Below are 19492 nucleotides of genomic sequence, written 5' to 3' on the forward strand. Positions count from 1 at the left end.
GGTAGCATTCAGGGAAAATCGGAATTGCAAATCAGAATCAAAATCGGAATCGCAAATCGGATTTGCAGTGTGCAGGGAGCCTAAAATAGCGGTATACTAAAAAGCCAACTACCAGTACAGGTGTAAATATACTATACAACACTATAATATACAGCACAGATGTTGTGCAAAGTGAGGCTTCTGTGGATGTAAAACCTGTTTTAGGAATTTGGTCTTATTAGTTGACCTAAAAGAACTCCGCTGAAGGGGTTTACAGCAGACCGTGTTGACAGATGTTGCTAGGCTTTGCATCATCATGCTGTTCACAAAACAAGAAGAAAGCATACAAATTAGATTTCTGTGAATATTATAGTCCATAGCTGTGGAACGCTGTACTGTGGATGAAGATTGTGAATGCCCATGGACTGGAGGGACTGGAGGAGTAGGGGATGATCTACTGTGTCAGAAGCTGCTGAAAGGTCAAGAAGGAGGAGAATGGAGTATTTACCTTCAGCTTTAGCTAAGGCAAGGTCATTGACCACTTTGGTGAGAGCAGTTTCGGTTGAGTGGGCAGGCCGAAATCCAGATTGCAGTTGGTCTAGCAGTGAGCTGGCATTGAGGAATTGGGTCAGGCGTTTGTAAACCAGACGCTCAAGGAGTTTTGAGGCAAAGGGGAGGAGGGAGATAGGACGGTAGTTGGAGGGTAGCGAGGGGTCGAGGGAGGGTTTCTTGAGCAGGGGTAGTACAGTGGCCTGCTTGAAGTCTGAGGGGAAGGTGCCTGTGGATAGGGAGAGGTTGAACAAGGTAGTGAGGACTGGGGCCAATTCCGTGAAGTGAGGCTGGAGTAAATCAGAAGGGATGGGGTCAAGGGGGGAAGTGGTGGTATGGGAAGTCTGCAGTAGGTGGTTGACTTCCTCGGTGGTAGTAGGAGTGAAGGATATAAGGGGAGGATAGGGTGGAGGAGGAGCTGGTTGGGAGGGGGTGGGAGGTGAAGATTGGAGATTTGATATTTCCTGACGGAGGGAGACAATTTTGTTGGTGAAGTGGGTGGCTAAATCTGTGGCAGAGAGGGAGGAAATGGAGGGTGGGGGGGGGTGGGTTTAAGCAGGGAGTTGAAAGTGACAAAGAGACGCCGGGGGTTGGAAGCTTGTGCTCCGATGAGCTTGGTAAAGTATTCCTGCTTCGCATGAGCAAGGGCAGTGTGGAACTGCAGCAGGTTGGTCTTGTACTGTAGGAAATCCTGGTTAAGTCTAGTTTTCCTCCATTTCCGTTCAGTGGCACGTGTTTCCCTCTGGAGGTTGCGAGTATGGGTAGTGCGCCAGGGCTGGGGGTTATGGGGTCGGTTGCAGCGAAATATTGGTGGAGCAGCTTTCTCTAGGGCTGATGAGAGAGTTTGGAGATACTGAGCTGCAGCAAGATTAGGACAGGTTAGGGTGGGGAGAGTGGAGGAGAGGGCATGGAGGGGGTCAGCAAGGACGCTAGGGTTGAGCTTGCATAGGTCTCGCTGCCATTGGCCAGGTGGGCGGGCGGGTAGTTTGGAGGTGCCTTCCGTGAGGAGGTTGAAGGTGAGAAGGTGATGGTCTGAGGGTGGAAAGGGTGCGATGTCAAGGTCTGCAATAGCGGTGGATTTAGTGAATATAAGGTTGAGAGTGTGACGTGCAGTGTGAGTGGGGGCGTTGGTGTGTTGTACTAGTCCAAGTGAGTTGGCAATGGTGAGTAGCCGGGTCACAGCGGAGTTCTGGGCTTCATCGATGGGAATATTGAAATCCCCAAGGATGATGGTGGGGAGGTCAGAGGAGAGGATGTGAGGGAGCCAGGAAGCAAGGTCATCGAGAAATTGTGGGGTGGAGCCCGGAGGACGGTATAAGACCGCAACAATGGCAGGGAGGGGGTGGTAGAGGCGGATGATGTGGGCCTCGAATGATGTGAATTGTAGGGAGGTAGGTGGGGTGAGGACACGGAAGGTGCAGGATGGGGAGAGAAGCAGACCCACCCCTCCCCCGGTCCTGTTGTCCGGTCTGGGGGTGTGACTGAGGTGAAGCCCACCATAGGAGAGGGCAGCCTCTGCGGCAGAGTCAGAGGGGGTGAGCCATGTCTCAGTGAGTGCGAGGATGGTGAGGGATTTGGAGAGGAAGAGGTCGTGGATTGCTGTAAGTTTATTGCGGACGGATCTGGCATTCCAGAGACCGCAGGGTAGGGGGAGCATGTGTTTGTAGGTGGGATGGATGGAAATAAGGTTGGAGCGAGGATGGGTGTTGAGGCTATTTGTGGACAGAGGGCTGTGAAGTGTATGAAGCAGGTCAGCAGGGGATGCTTGTCTGGCAGCAGGCTGTGGTCCAGGATTGGGTGATATATCACCAGCTGCAAGTAAGAGTAGGAGGGAGAGAGTAAGCAAATGTGAATGGGATTTAAAAGTTTGTGAGGTTTTTGAGCTGCGGTATCATGTGGTAGATAATGAAGGTTTATTTGATCCAATTATGATGTCCACTTCCTGGTCTCTGTATCATGTGATTCAGTGTGGCCAATAATGACGTAGAGGAGACACAGATGCCCGGCCCACATCAGTATAGTGCATAGTTGCTATCTTTTTCAACCAAATGCTGTATTATTTTCTTTAGATAGGCTACAGCAGGAGGTCCGCTGCTTCTGGATCCCCCTTCTCTTCTCCATAAAAAATGATATTTACTGTTGGCTTAGCTAAGCCCACTTGATAATACAGGTACCTGCAGCACTCAGTGTACTAAAGTAAAAATATTGCAGCTGGAACACTCTGAGCGCATCCAGCTACCTTTTAATACATCTGTACCTATTGTGCTTTTACTAAGCTGTCTGTTCACAATCAACAAAATATGACAAATAAATGGATGTATAGTGAATAACTGTCTACATAACAGTGATGCAAGGTTGCTTCAGTCAAACAGACAAATCTACAGCATTTTTGATACTAATAATATTGACCATCTAAGTTTAGCGTAATAAAACCCATTCTTGCATTAGTAACGTTGCTTATACTTCTAAACACAGTTATATAAAATGTATTTGTTGAGTAAATATAGGTCAACAAGGTTATTGTACAGTGTGTAATGAATTAATATGTCAGAATGTTTTGACAATCCACTTGTATGACTGTGATATTTTAATATTTCTGTATACTGTACTAAGGAAAAAATTGGCAAGTGTTGAAGCACAAAGCACAGCAGTCCCTCGTATTGGCATCGCTGGCTTGGTTATGCCAATGGGAATCGATTGTGTCAGAGTGTGGAGGATGAATTGTTGATGCTGGAGAGACTTTGAAGTGATGCGTACAAGGAGGATCTTTTAACCCCTGCACAGGCTTTCATCAGTGTAGTGGGAGTGATCGGGATTGGCTGATGTGTAATTCAACTGAAAGCTGGTCGAGTGAATGGTAGAAGCAGCTCTGTAATATCCACTGGATAGTGGTGGAGAAATCTGCAAAGGACAAGGGAGGGGGAAAAAGAGCAAACTTGGGAAGGTAGAGAGGAGAGATGGCCAGCCGGCCGAGGGATAGTCTCACCTGATGTAGTTGCTGACGAGCCTGTATGGGTTAATCAGCTTGCAGGCTTTATCCCATTATACCTGGGGACCAGGTGCTACAGTCAGGTTCTGTATCCAGGATTGGCTTAGGTTATAGGCACAGGTGTCTGTGCCATTGTAACAAGAAATGCTGTGGCCGTGCATTCATAAGTGAGGCTAAACCAGCTTACACCGTATAGCACACTTGGCAGTTCAGGATTCACATGCAGGGGGAATCCTGTGTCAGATAAGAGTAAAAGCACACCATTCAGATCCCTCCACAACAGTGGCGACTGAGCGGTGTGGCCAGGGCCGCTGTCAGGGGGTACCACCCATTACAGGAGTATGGGGCCCCTGTAGTGACTGGGGCCCACCCTCCCTGCTGAGTGACATACATTTAACTGTTTCCAGGCTCCAGCAGTGTGCACAGAACATAGCCATCGCCTAAAATCCTCCCATATCATTATTATTAATATTTATTATATTTATATATATTTATAATATTTATTATATTTAATAATATTTATTATATATATTATATAGCACTGATATCTTCTGCAGCACTTTACAGAGTACATAGTAATGTTTTTGACTGTCCTCAGAGGAGCTCACAATCTAATCCTTCCATGGTCATAGTCTAATGTCCTACCATATATATACATCTATATATATATTCTTTTATGGGGAAACACTACCTATTTTTTTTGGGGGGGGGGAGTGGAGGGGAGTGATGGGGGCCCTGTATGTTTGCCTGTATTGGGCCCATAAATTTCTGTAGGAAGCCCTTGGTGTGGCAGCTGTAGCTGCACTAATGAGTGGAAGTGCGTGAAGTAAGAAACACGGAGGTCCCGTGTTTATGAATGAATATACTTTAATCGGAAAGTTCCATCGCAATGCCTATCAGGAGAAGTTCCCCTTTCATCAGTTGTGTAGGTGATAGCAACTCTCCCTACATGTACTGTATATAGCCCATTTAAAGGCAGCAGACAGACATTCACTAAGCTTTATCAAACACTTTATCATACGTTTGATAATTTACCTTACAAGTAAAATGTAATTTTGAATTCACTAAGGTGTTATAGATTTATTGAACATTTTATCGATAAAACATTCGATAAATCTATAACACCTAAGTGAATTCAAAATTAGATTTTACTCATGAGGTAAATTATCAAACATTCGATAAAGTGTTTGATAAAGCTTAGTGAATTGAGGCCAATGTGTGTTTAATTGAGAAAAACTGATACGGTACTACTAAATAATATGGCCATTTTAAGCCACACATGAGAGACAGGTGAAATTAATCATTTGGTAAATACCAAGTAAGATAATTTAGGTACAATTTTGCACATGGGCAATAATTTATGCAGCTAATCAGATGCAAAATTAAAGTGAAGTCAGCATAAAATTGTAAAATACAATATAAGATAACACATCAATTCCAATGTGGTTTTCTTTCTGCTGGTGGTTTTAGTTACATACCTGAGCATATATATAATACATTTTCTGAATGTTTCTGGAATTAAAAGCTTTGCTGGGGTTTCCATTAGGGATCACTGCCTAAGCAGCCTATGGGCAGCACGGTGGCGTAGTGGTTAGCTCTCTCGCCTTGCAGCGCTGGGTCCCTGGTTCGAATCCCAGCCAGGGCACTATCTGCAAAGAGTTTGTATGTTCTCTCCGTGTCTGCGTGGGTTTCCTCCGGGCACTCCGGTTTCCTCCCACATTCCAAAAACATACGGATAAGTTAATTGGCTCCCCCTAAAAAAAAATTGGCCCTAGACTACATTACTTACACTACATAATATAGACATATGGCAATGGTAGGGATTAGATTGTGAGCTCCTTTGAGGGACAGTTAGTGACAAGATATATATATATACACTGTACAGCGCTGCGTAATATGTCGGCGCTATATAAATACTAAATAATAAAATAATAAGCAAATATCTGCTGTCTCAAATGCTAATATGGGAGATTGACATCATCTGTAACATATACTGTACATTGCATCAAGAACATTCAGAATCAGAATCAGAATCTTTTATTATGCAAAACATGACTGGGCCATGCCCAGAATTGGGCTTGGCATACACAGGGCTAAATGCAGCAATAGAAATACAGCGATTTCAACATAGACAGTTTAAACAAATTAACACAAAGTTTGCCTCAATTGTACAAAGTGCATCTATGTAATCAAGTTCTAACAAGTCTAGCTTGTAAAGGAGGAATGATCAATGCGGGAAGGGGGGATGGGCGAAGTGTGTGAAGAGAGTTCGTAGAGTTCAGAGAGTTGACCAGTGAGGGGAAGAGGAGCCCTTTGACCACGTGTAAGATGCTAGTCCAGTTTCTGGTGGAAACCAAGTACAGCTGCAACCTTCATAGAGGAAGCTAGGACTTCTTTAGCAGAGGCATAACAAAAAAAAGGGAGTCCCCAGCAACAGTTTGGAACCCCCTAATATTCGTACCACTTTTCCTGTCTCTTCTTAGTGATATCACAGTCTGATGGGCCATCTGTCAGTGGTCATTTTGATTACCCCATGATGAATCTCTGTACTAGAGGCAGAATTGGTCAGTATTTGGGATATCCCACAGCTCTCTTTGCCACTAGAGGTGTACCGAACGGTTCGCCGGCGAACGGTTCCAGGCGAACATTGGGGGTTCGCGTTCGCCTGCGCCAGGCGAACTTTTCCGGAAGTTCGATTCGCCCATAATGCACTATGAGGGTCAACTTTGACCCTCTGCATCACAGTCAGCAGGCACATTGTAGCCATTCAGGCTACAGTAAGCCCTGGAGCCCCACCCCCCCTTATATAAGGCAGCCTCCGGCGGCCATTACAGTCACTCGTGTGCCTGCTAGAGAGAGGAAAGGGACAGCTGCTGCAGACTTTTTCTCTTAGGGACAGATTAGTTAGGTTCTAGGCTGCTTTGCTTGTTCCTGACTGATTAATATTGCTTTTAAAGCACCCAGCAACAGCTCTTTTCAGAGCTCAACCTGTACATTTTTTTTTCTGACACTTTTGTTGCATGCACAGCCTTGCTAATTGATAGTGTGTGTGCCACTGCCAGCAGCCCAGCACATTCAGTGACTGACTGCCTGTGTGTGTGACAGGGAGCTGCACATTGTACTACCCAGTACTGCATATACCCTAGTACCTGTTGTGTTTACTTAACCCACCTCATCACTGCATATACCTAGCTTTGTGTTGAGTGAACCCAGCTCACTGCATCTAACTACCCAGTACCTGTTGTGTTTACTTAACCCACCTCATCACTGCATATACCTAGCGTTGTGTTGAGTGAACCCAGCTCACTGCATCTAAGTCTAACTACCTGTTGTGTTGAGTGAGAACTAGTGTTGGGCGAACATCTAGATGTTCGGGTTCGGGCCGAACAGGCCGAACATGTCCGCGATGTTCGGGTGTTCGACCCGAACTCCGAACATAATGGAAGTCAATGGGGACCCGAACTTTTGTGCTTTGTAAAGCCTCCTTACATGCTACATACCCCAAATTTACAGGGTATGTGCACCTTGGGAGTGGGTACAAGAGGAAAAAAAAATTTAGCAAAAAGAGCTTATAGTTTTTGAGAAAATCGATTTTAAAGTTTCAAAGGGAAAACTGTCTTTTAAATGCGGGAAATGTCTGTTTTCTTTGCACAGGTAACATGCTTTTTGTCGGCATGCAGTCATAAATGTAATACATATAAGAGGTTCCAGGAAAAGGGACCGGTAATGCTAACCCAGCAGCAGCACACGTGATGGAACAGGAGGAGGGTGGCGCAGGAGGAGAAGGCCACGCTTTGAGACACAACAACCCAGGCCTTGCATGAGGACAAGAAGCGTGCGGATAGCATGCTTTGTACCACCATGCAGTCATAAATGTAATAAAGATAAGTGGTTCAATAAACAGGGACCACGCGGCAACGCTAACCCAGCAGCAGCACACGTGATGGAACAGGAGGAGGCGCAGGAGGAGAAGGCCACGCTTTGTGAGACACAACAACCCAGGCCTTGCATGAGGACAAAAAGCGTGCGGAGAGCATGCTTTGTACCGCCATGTAGTCATAAATGTAATAAAGATAAGAGGTTCAATAAACAGGGACCACGCGGCAACGCTAACCCAGCAGCAGCAGCAGCACACGTGATGGAACAGGAGGAGGCGCAGGAGGAGAAGGCCACGCTTTGTGAGACACAACAACCCAGGCCTTGCATGAGGACAAAAAGCGTGCGGATAGCATGCTTTGTACCGCCATGTAGTCATAAATGTAATAAAGATAAGAGGTTCCATAAACAGGGACCGGCAACGGTAACCCAGCAGCAGCAGCAGCAGCAGCAGCACACGTGATGGAACAGGAGGAGGCGCAGGAGGAGAAGGCCACGCTTTGTGAGACACAACAACCCAGGCCTTGCATGAGGACAAAAAGCGTGCGGATAGCATGCTTTGTACCGCCATGTAGTCATAAATGTAATAAAGATAAGAGGTTCAATAAACAGGGACCACGCGGCAACGCTAACCCAGCAGCAGCAGCAGCAGCAGCACACGTGATGGAACAGGAGGAGGCGCAGGAGGAGAAGGCCACGCTTTGTGAGACACAACAACCCAGGCCTTGCATGAGGACAAAAAGCGTGCGGATAGCATGCTTTGTACCGCCATGTAGTCATAAATGTAATAAAGATAAGAGGTTCCATAAACAGGGACCACGCGGCAACGGTAACCCAGCAGCAGCAGCAGCAGCAGCAGCACACGTGATGGAACAGGAGGAGGCGCAGGAGGAGAAGGCCACGCTTTGTGAGACACAACAACCCAGGCCTTGCATGAGGACAAAAAGCGTGCGGATATAGCAGCAATGCTTTTTGCCGCCATGCAGTCATAAATGTAATACAGATGAGAGGTTCAATAAACAGGGACCGGAAACGCTAAACCATCCCAGATGTTCATCGGTCATGTTACTTGGTTGGGGTCCAGGAGTGTTGCGTAGTCGTTTCCAATCCAGGATTGATTCATTTTAATTTGAGTCAGACGGTCTGCATTTTCTGTGGAGAGGCGGATACGCCGATCTGTGATGATGCCTCCGGCAGCACTGAAACAGCGTTCCGACATAACGCTGGCTGCCGGGCAAGCCAGCACCTCTATTGCGTACATTGCCAGTTCGTGCCAGGTGTCTAGCTTCATGCCCGGTTTCAGGTCCAGCGGTGCCAGCCACAAATCCGTCTGTTCCTTTATTCCCCTCCAAATTTCCTCCCCTGTGTGCTGCTTATCCCCAAGGCAGATCAGCTTCAGCAACGCTTGCTGACGCATGCCAACAGCTGTGCTGCACTGCTTCCACGATCCTACTGCTGCTGGTGCTGGGTTAGCATTTCCGGATGAGGTACAGCTTTGAGATGCGTTGGAGGAGAAGGAGTCAGAGAGGTAGGTGCTGCTGTTGTTATCCAGCTGTTTGCGGCGTGGGCAACACCCGCGCCGTAGCAGGTGAGGAATCGCTGCCAGGCTCCACAAGGTTCACCCAGTGCGCGGTAAGGGAGATGTATCGACCCTGGCCGAACGCACTCGTCCAGGTGTCAGTGGTGAGGTGAACCTTGCAGGCAACGGCATTCTTCAAGCTTCGGGTTATTTAGCTGACCACGTGCTCATGCAACTCAGGCACTGCAGAGCGCGCAAAGTGGTAGCGGCTGGGAACAACGTAACGTGGGATGGCCACTGACATCATGCCCTTGAAGCTGTTTGTCTCCACCACTCGATATGGCAGCATTTCGCAGGCCAGAAGCTTGGCTATGCTGGCTGGCTGTTACTGCCACGGCCCGGGGGTCATTTGCTGGCAATTTCCTCTTGTGCTCAAACATCTCAGAGACAGACAACTCAACCGTAGCGCTGCACACCGAAGGGCTGTTGGTTGTTGTGTTTGATGAACACTGGGAGACCTCAAGAGCACTAGTCCGGAAAGTGACAGTGTCAGCATCGTCTGATGTTTGTGAATGTTGTGAACCACGCAATGGCTGGGCTACTGCTGCTGCTGAGGCGGGTCTGGTGGTGAGTCTGGTGAACCCAAGGGAGGCAGTGTTGCTGGTGGTACCCTGTCCTGCCGCGTTTGCCCACAGAGTGGGATGTTTGGATAGAATGTGGCGGCTCATGCTGGTGGTGGAGAGGTTGTTAATACTTTTCCCCCTGCTCAGGCGGGTCTTGCACACCTTGCAAATCGCCATGGTAACATCCTCAGTGCAGTCTTCAAAGAAAGCCCAGACTTTAACTGGCTGAGGACTCGGACCTCGTGCGTGATGTGCTGGTGCTGCTTAACCCACTGCTGGACGCTTGAGAGGTCATCCAAGTAATTATCTGGTCCTGTTCTTTTGGATCTGTGAGGGTTGTTGTCCTGGACAACATGGGCAGTATTGAGTGGGTTTTCTTGGGTGCTCCCCTGTGGCCTGTACGTGAACCGTCAGGGGAAACACCTCTTCCCTTGCCCCTCCCTCTTTCACCGGATTTCTTCCTCATTTCACTTATCCTTAAAGTACACGCTGACTGGCAGCAGTACAGTGGCAGTACAGAAATGCTATACAGTGGTGGGTGAGCGGTGTACCACTATTGTCAGCAGTGACACAGAGCACAATGCTATACAGTGGCGGGTGAGCGGTGTACTACTGTTCCCAGCAGACACAGAGTGGAAGTAAACACAATGCTATATAGTGTGGCTGAGCCGTGTACACAGAGTGGCATTAAACACAATGCTATATAGTCTGCTATATAGTCACCCCGAACAGGGTGATGTTCTGCAGAACCCGAACAGTGGCAAACACTGTTCGCCCAACACTACTGGGAGGGAACGCAGATTTTAGTACCTAAACACACGATACAACATGTTTTCCGGGGTCGGACTCTGAGGCACATACAGATGGTCCCGATCAACATCCTCATCATACAACTCTTCTCCTGAGTCTGACCCACCCACCACCTCTGCCACCCCAACATCCCCAGACACAGACCCCTCATCGTCCTCAACATTAACTTGGGATGCTGGCCTGAGCCAGACCTCCTCCTCCACATCAGGCCCCATCATCTCCTCAATGGCAGCCCTCATTAATCGCTCTGGCGACGGACTGATGGACACAACGTTCTCCTCCGGGGAGGGCTGCTGCTGACCACTGGCTGCTGGGGTGGATGTTATAGCTTGCGTGGGGCGTTGGCTGTTGCTGTTGTTGGGAGTGCTGCTCACAGCGGAGGTCTCTGGGGAACTCATGTTGAGCTCATATAGTGGTTGACGGTGAGTGGAGTATTACTGATCCCAGCAATATACACACTGACTGGCAGAGTACGCAATGCTATATAGTGTGGCTGAGCGGTGTACACAGAGTGGCAGTAAACACAATGCTATATAGTCTGGCTGAGCGAGCGGTGTACTACTGTTCCCAGCAGAATCAGAGTGGCAGTAAACAATGGTATATAGTCTGGCTGAGCGGTGTACACAGAGTGTCAGTAAACAATGGTATATAGTCTGGCTGAGCGAGCGGTGTACTACTGTTCCCAGCAGAATCAGAGTGGCAGTAAACAATGGTATATAGTCTGGCTGAGCGGTGTACACAGAGTGTCAGTAAACAATGGTATATAGTCTGGCTGAGCGAGCGGTGTACTACTGTTCCCAGCAGAATCAGAGTGGCAGTAAACAATGGTATATAGTCTGGCTGAGCGGTGTACACAGAGTGTCAGTAAACAATGGTATATAGTCTGGCTGAGCGGTGTACACACAATGCTATATAGTCTGCTATATAGTGTCAGTAAACAATGGTATATAGTCTGGCTGAGCGAGCGGTGTACTACTGTTCCCAGCAGAATCAGAGTGGCAGTAAACAATGGTATATAGTCTGGCTGAGCGGTGTACACAGAGTGTCAGTAAACAATGGTATATAGTCTGGCTGAGCGAGCGGTGTACTACTGTTCCCAGCAGAATCAGAGTGGCAGTAAACAATGGTATATAGTCTGGCTGAGCGGTGTACACAGAGTGTCAGTAAACAATGGTATATAGTCTGGCTGAGCGAGCGGTGTACTACTGTTCCCAGCAGAATCAGAGTGGCAGTAAACAATGGTATATAGTCTGGCTGAGCGGTGTACACAGAGTGTCAGTAAACAATGGTATATAGTCTGGCTGAGCGAGCGGTGTACTACTGTTCCCAGCAGAATCAGAGTGGCAGTAAACAATGGTATATAGTCTGGCTGAGCGGTGTACACAGAGTGTCAGTAAACAATGGTATATAGTCTGGCTGAGCGGTGTACACAGAGTGTCAGTAAACAATGGTATATAGTCTGGCTGAGCGGTGTACACAGAGTGGCAGTAAACACAATGCTATATACTCTGGCTGAGCGAGCGGTGTACTACTGTTCCCAGCAGACACAGAACAGTGAACAGAATGCTATATAGTGTGGCTGAGCGAGCGGTGTACCACTATTCCCAGCAGACACAGAACAGTGAACAGAATGCTATATAGTGTGGCTGAGCGGGCGGTGTACCACTATTCCCAGCAGACACAGAACAGTGAACAGAATGCTATATAGTGTGGATGAGCGAGCGGTGTACCACTATTCCCAGCAGACACAGAACAGTAAACAGAATGCTATATAGTGTGGCTGAGCGAGCGGTGTACCACTATTCCCAGCAGACACAGAACAGTGAACAGAATGCTATATAGTGTGGCTGAGCGGGCGGTGTACCACTATTCCCAGCAGACACAGAACAGTGAACAGAATGCTATATAGTGTGGATGAGCGAGCGGTGTACCACTATTCCCAGCAGACACAGAACAGTAAACAGAATGCTATATAGTGTGGCTGAGCGAGCGGTGTACCACTATTCCAAGCAGACACAGAACAGTGAACAGAATGCTATATAGTGTGGCTGAGCGAGCGGTGTACCACTATTCCCAGCAGACACAGAGTGGCAGTAAACAGAATGCTATATAGTGTGGCTGAGCGAGGTACACAGAGTGGCAGTAAACAGAATGCTATATAGTGTGGCTGAGCAAGCGGTGTACTACTATTCCCAGCAGACACAGAGTGGCAGTAAACAGAATGCTATATAGTGTGGCTGAGCGAGGTACACAGAGTGGCAGTAAACAGAATGCTATATAGTGTGGCTGAGCAAGCGGTGTACTACTGTTCCCAGCAGTGACACAATGACAGGGGGGACCCTGGCTAGCGTGGCTGGAGCGCGAACTACCCTGCCTGCCTACCCAAAGCTAAACCCACAGACAAATGGCGGAGATATGACGTGGTTCGGGTATTTATTTACCCGAACCACGTGACCGTTCGGCCAATCAGAGCGCGTTCGGGTCCGAACCACGTGACCCGTTCGGCCAATCACAGCGCTAGCCGAACGTTCGGGGAACGTTCGGCCATGCGCTCTTAGTTCGGCCATATGGCCGAACGGTTTGGCCGAGCACCGTCAGGTGTTCGGCCGAACTCGAACATCACCCGAACAGGGTGATGTTCTGCAGAACCCGAACAGTGGCGAACACTGTTCGCCCAACACTAGTGAGAACCCACCTCACTGCATCTTAAGTACCTTTACTGTATACTGTTCAGTGAACCCAGCTCACTGCATCTAACTACCCAGTACCTGTTGTGTTTACTTAACCCACATCATCACTGCATATACCTAGCGTGGTGTTGAGTGAGCCCAGCTCACTGCATCTAACTACCTGTTGTGTTGAGTGTGAACCCACCTGGCCACCTCACTGCATCTAACTACCTGTTGTGTTGAGTGAGAACCCACCTCACTGCATCTTAAGTACCTTTACTGTTGAGTGAACCCAGCTCACTGCATCTAACTACCTGTTGTGTTGAGTGTGAACCCACCTGGCCACCTCACTGCATCTAACTACCTGTTGTGTTGAGTGAGAACCCACCTCACTGCATCTTAAGTACCTTTACTGTTGAGTGAACCCAGCTCACTGCATCTAACTACCTGTTGTGTTGAGTGAGAACCCACCTCACTGTTTGGAATAATGCATTGCCTTCTCCTGCCTGCTGGTGGCAGCTTTTACTTGGAGAACTTTGGACTTTCACTGTGCCACCAGCAGAGGGCTTTGTGGACATTTAGCAGCCTTGAAGTTCCACCTTCCACCAGCAGGTGGCTGTGTGCTGCCTGTACTAAGGAACTGCAGTTCTGTGTCTGCCCTGCAGAGGCCTCTATGGGACTTTGGTTAATTACCACCAGCTGCATCCTGCTTCTATTTAAGACTGCCTCTTCCTCCAAGCGATTGCCAGAACTTCTATGTCTGTAGGTCTGAGTTCCTGGTCACTCCTGTATCTGAGTCCTGTAACCTATTCCTTGTAACCTGTTCCTTGATCTGATTTCCTGTTGCTGAACCTTGCTAGTCCTGACTTTGCCTCTGCTCATTCCTTTGTACCTCGATATATCTGAATTACCGCTGCTGACCCTGATATGTGTTTTGACCTGTCTTTGCCTGCTCCTTTTAATACCGCGTTATTGTATATAATTGCTTGTACATATATATCTCGTGCACACCGTTTGTAAATAGATAGTTAGATAGTTAGGTGTTATATATATTTTGTCACTGCTTCCCGGGTTATTTGTGTATATATTGTGTGCTGTGCATATGTGGTATGATATTTGCATTCACGCTTTTATGTATGCTTGCATTATTGCATTTGCAATAAAACATTATTTTGCACCTTAATTCCTGGTTCCAGTGTCTGTATACTGCAAACTGTGGTCAAACCCTGTTTCTCCATTCAGGGCCGTGACAGTACGTTCTGGCCATATATACACTGACCACTGCAGCTATACTGCACACTGATACCTGGCTGTTATGTCCAAAAATGGATCTGCAACAAATTGATTATTATGCATTGCTTGCTGATGAGGATGAAGCTGAGTGTCGTGCAGATTTTGCTGATTTCTCTAAAGCTGAATTGCAGCAGTTGATTAGCCAGACATATAGTTATGTCAAATTAGGAATAATTTGTACACAAGATATTGCAAATTTAGCCAGGATCTGGAATGATCTTGCATACCCCAAAATGACAAATGTTTGCATGCAACCTGATTCTGACCAAGGTATAGTCAGCGATTATGATCCACCTTTTGATAATTATGCCATAGAAGCTTTGATTAACTTGTTTGAGGATGACAGGGAATATTTTCTTGATCATTACTCAAACAAAGGTAAACAGACCGTGCAGGCTTGCATAGATTCCCTCCAGTCCCTGATCACTCAGGGAATATGCAAGTATGGGAAAGCTTCCCTTCTGCTAAATGCATGGCAGAGAATTATCTCTGCAGGTTCCACAGCTCCTGCCTTACCTGTTATAAGTCCTGTCCAGGTTGATTTTACTTCTGAACAAGTTAACATGTACTATAGTTATTTGAAGAGAGACAGAAAAGCATTTTTTGACTTTTACATTAAGCAAAGCTTTGCATTTGTTTCTGGATGTAAATGTGCGGTTGAGAGTCTATTGTCTGACAGAAAATGTAAGCCTGAGTCAGCCCATGCTTTGATCAATGCATATTCAGAAATCTTGTCATTATGCACACCTCCTGTTAACCCTCTGAATGCCACTCACTCCCAGCCCACTGCAGTTAAACAGCTGCAAAGTCAGTCTCCAAGCAAAGAAGAATTTAATTTTATTTTTGACTCTGAACTGATTGATGATTTGTTTGATTTTCTGAGAAAGGATAGAGAAGGATTTATTAAGTATTACTGTGAGAAAAGTGAAGGTTTTGTGTCTGCCTGTATACGTGCAACTGAGACATTGATTGCGCATAGGCTTTGCAAGTATGAATCCGCTTCTGCCTTAATTGCTGCCTATTTAGAAGTCCTGCCAGTAAAAAATTCTTCAGTTAACCCTCCGAATGTCTGTCACATTCAGAATCCTCAGCCCACAGCTACTAAACAGCTTAAATGCCAATCGCCCATTACAAAACAATTTGATTTCATTTTTAACTCTGATCAGATTGATCACTTATATGGTTATTTAAAGAGAGACAAACAAGGGTTTTATGAATCTTACTTTGAGAAGGGGGAATTGTATGTGTCTGCCTGTGTTCGTGCAACTGAGTCATTGATGCTGCATAAGCTCTGTAAGCGTGAATTTGCTTCTATGTTGATTACTGCCTGGCGTGAAATCCTTTCTTCCTGTTTCCACTCTCCTCCTTCTGCTCATTCTCCATGTATCTCTTCTTGTGTCCAGAACTCAGAACCTGCAATAGTTAAAAAACCTGTAAAATCAGCAACATTACAAACCGCTATCAGATCCACACCTTGGTCCTGGCAGTATCCAGTTATATCAAGAGAACCTGCTGTTCCAGTTTCCAGAGTGGTCACCAAAACCAGACGCAAATACTTTCCTACAGCTTTCATTACTCCAGTCATCTCGCCTTCCGTGCAGCCTCCAGTCATCTCGCCTTCCGTGCAGCCTTCAGTCATCTCGCCTTCCGTGCAGCCTCCAGTCATCTCGCCTCCCGTGCAGCCTCCAGTCATCTCGCCTCCCGTGCAGCCTCCAGTCATCTCGCCTCCCGTGCAGCCTCCAGTCATCTCGCCTCCCGTGCAGCCTCCAGTCATCTCGCCTCCTGTGCAGCCTCCATCCAACTCCTGTTTTGTGCAGCCTCCAGTTAATGTTCCTGTGACACTTGTTATACAGACTCTTGCCTTCCTCTCACAACTCTTGCAGACTTTATATGCTCCAGAATCCGGTCCCGCCGTTTGTTTGTCTACAAAGCCTTGCCTCCAGCCTGCAGAGACTTTGCCTCCGTCTCCAGAGCCTTGTGCTCAGTCTGCAAAAACTCATTTCCAACCTACAGAGACTTCAAAACAGCTTGCAGAATCCTGCTCACAGTCTGCAGAGCTTGCAGAATCCTGCTCACAGTCTGCAGAACTTTGCATCCAGTCTGCAGATCCCTGTTCCCAGTCTGCAGAATATTGCTTCCAGCCTGCAGAGACTCTGTCTTCATCTGCAGAGCCTTGCCTCCAGTCTGCAGAGACTTCAAATCAACCTGCAGAATCCTGCTCGCAGTCTGCAGAGCTTTGCATCCAGTCTGCAGAACCTTGTTCCCAGTCTGCAGAATATTGCCTCCAGCCTGCAGGGACTTTGCCTCAGTCTGCAGAACCTCACTTCCAGCCTGCAGAGACTCTGATCCAATTTGCAAAAGTTTGCATCCAGTCTGCAGAAACCTGCACCCAGCCTGCAGAATGTAGTCCTAAGTCTGCAGAATCACGCTCTCTGCTGGTAGAGACTTTGCCTCAAGATACAGAAACCTGCATACAGCCTACAGAACCTAGTATCTTGCCCACACCGTTTCAGTTCCAGCTCGCACAGGCCCAGTCCGCACAGTCTCAGTGCCAGCTCACACAAACTGTATCAGGGTCTCAGCCAAAGGTCCAGTCAAGTGCTCAGCCAACGGTTCAGCCATGCGCTCAGCCAACGGCCCAGCCAAATGCTAAGCCAAAGGTCCAGATCCATGAAGTTATACAGTCTGTTGCCCTGCCTGAAACTACTGAGCCTGTTGCCCTGTCTGAAGCTTCCCAACCTGTTAACCTGTCTGAAGTTTTCCTGCCTTCTGTTTCACCTGATGTTATGCAATCTGCTGCCCAGCCTCCACAGATTTCTGCTACTGCCCAGCCTCCACAGATTTCTGCTACTGCCCAGCCTCCACAGATTTCTGCTGCTGCCCAGCCTCCACAGACTTCTGCTGCTGCCCAGCCTCCACAGACTTCTGCTGCTGCCCAGCCTCCACAGACTTCTGCTGCTGCCCAGCCTCCACAGACTTCTGCTGCTGCCCAGCCTCCACAGACTTCTGCTGCTGCCCAGCCTCCACAGACTTCTGCTGTTGCCCAGCCTCCACAGACTTCTGCTGTTGCCCAGCCTCCACAGACTTCTGCTGTTGCCCAGCCTCCACAGACTTCTGCTGCTGCCCAGCCTCCACAGACTTCTGCTGCTGCCCAGCCTCCACAGACTTCTGCTGCTGCCCAGCCTCCACAGACTTCTGCTGCTGCCCAGCCTCCACAGACTTCTGCTGCTGCCCAGCCTCCACAGACTTCTGCTGCTGCCCAGCCTCCACAGACTTCTGCTGCTGCCCAGCCTCCACAGACTTCTGCTGCTGCCCAGCCTCCACAGACTTCTGCTGCTGCCCAGCCTCCACAGACTTCTGCTGCTGCCCAGCCTCCACAGACTTCTGCTGCTGCCCAGCCTCCACAGATTTCTGCTGCTGCCCAGCCTCCACAGATTTCTGCTCCTGCTCAGCCTGATGCTCCTGTCCTGCCTGATATCTGCCAGTCTCCTGCCAAGCCTGTTGGTACCTGCCAGTTTTCCGTCCGGCCTCCTGCTCAGCCTGGTGATCCTGTCCAGCCTCCTGCTCAGCCGGGTGATCCTGTCCAGTTTCTTGCTCAGTCTGATGATCCTCTCCAGTCTCCTGTCAAGCCTGGTGATGCATGCCAGTCTCCTGCCAAGCCTGTTGGTGCCTGCCAGTCTCCTGTTCAGCCTGATCTTGCCCAGTTTCCTGCCAAGCCTGATGATCCTGTCCAGTCTCCTGTCCAGCCTGATACCTGCCAGTCCGCCACTTTTCCTGAAACCTGCCAACCTGATACCTTGTTTGATGGTTTCCGGTCTATGTTCCAATTTCCTGGGATTCTGCTCACGGTCCAAAAGATGCTGGTCTGACTTTGGGTGGCATTGTTGCCCACCCAGGTTGGCATTTTGCTGTCTACTTCATTATTTATTACTTTCTGGGTCCTGCCTGACATTGTACAGGTTCTCGACTTGCCTTCCTGCTCGAAGATTTACCATTTTTATCACAGCAGCCTCAGACCAAGGTTTCTAAATGTATGTATTTTCCCTCCCTGCCCGCCCTGCCTTGGCATCTGCGACCCACCTGGCCAAGGTATTTGTTGCCTGCTTTTCTATGGGACCCTGGTGGGGATTTTCTAAAGACATTGTGGAGCGTCCTGAGGCCGCTCCTTCAGGGGGGGGGTAATGTTAGGAATAATGCATTGCCTTCTCCTGCCTGCTGGTGGCAGCTTTTACTTGGAGAACTTTGGACTTTCACTGTGCCACCAGCAGAGGGCTTTGTGGACATTTAGCAGCCTTGAAGTTCCACCTTCCACCAGCAGGTGGCTGTGTGCTGCCTGTACTAAGGAACTGCAGTTCTGTGTCTGCCCTGCAGAGGCCTCTATGGGACTTTGGTTAATTACCACCAGCTGCATCCTGCTTCTATTTAAGACTGCCTCTTCCTCCAAGCGATTGCCAGAACGTCTATGTCTGTAGGTCTGAGTTCCTGGTCACTCCTGTATCTGAGTCCTGTAACCTATTCCTTGTAACCTGTTCCTTGATCTGATTTCCTGTTGCTGAACCTTGCTAGTCCTGACTTTGCCTCTGCTCATTCCTTTGTACCTCGATATATCTGAATTACCGCTGCTGACCCTGATATGTGTTTTGACCTGTCTTTGCCTGCTCCTTTTAATACCGCGTTATTGTATATAATTGCTTGTACATATATATCTCGTGCACACCGTTTGTAAATAGATAGTTAGATAGTTAGGTGTTATATATATTTTGTCACTGCTTCCCGGGTTATTTGTGTATATATTGTGTGCTGTGCATATGTGGTATGATATTTGCATTCACGCTTTTATGTATGCTTGCATTATTGCATTTGCAATAAAACATTATTTTGCACCTTAATTCCTGGTTCCAGTGTCTGTATACTGCAAACTGTGGTCAAACCCTGTTTCTCCGTTCAGGGCCGTGACACTCACTGCATATAGCTAGCATACCCCCGAGATGGACAAAATGGACAAACCAGGTAGAGGAAGAGGTAGAGGCAGACCCAGAGGAAGGCCACCAGGCACCGGCAGGTCTGTGGCTGTACGAGATGGTGTTGCTGTGATTTCATGCGGACCTGCCCCAAAATACAGTGCTCAGAAGAAGGCACGTGCCATCACTTCCCAAAATCGTGAGGAGGTGATTGAGTATTTAAC

This window comes from Hyperolius riggenbachi, chromosome 2 (genome assembly GCF_040937935.1).
Source record: "Hyperolius riggenbachi isolate aHypRig1 chromosome 2, aHypRig1.pri, whole genome shotgun sequence".
NCBI lineage: Eukaryota > Metazoa > Chordata > Amphibia > Anura > Hyperoliidae > Hyperolius > Hyperolius riggenbachi.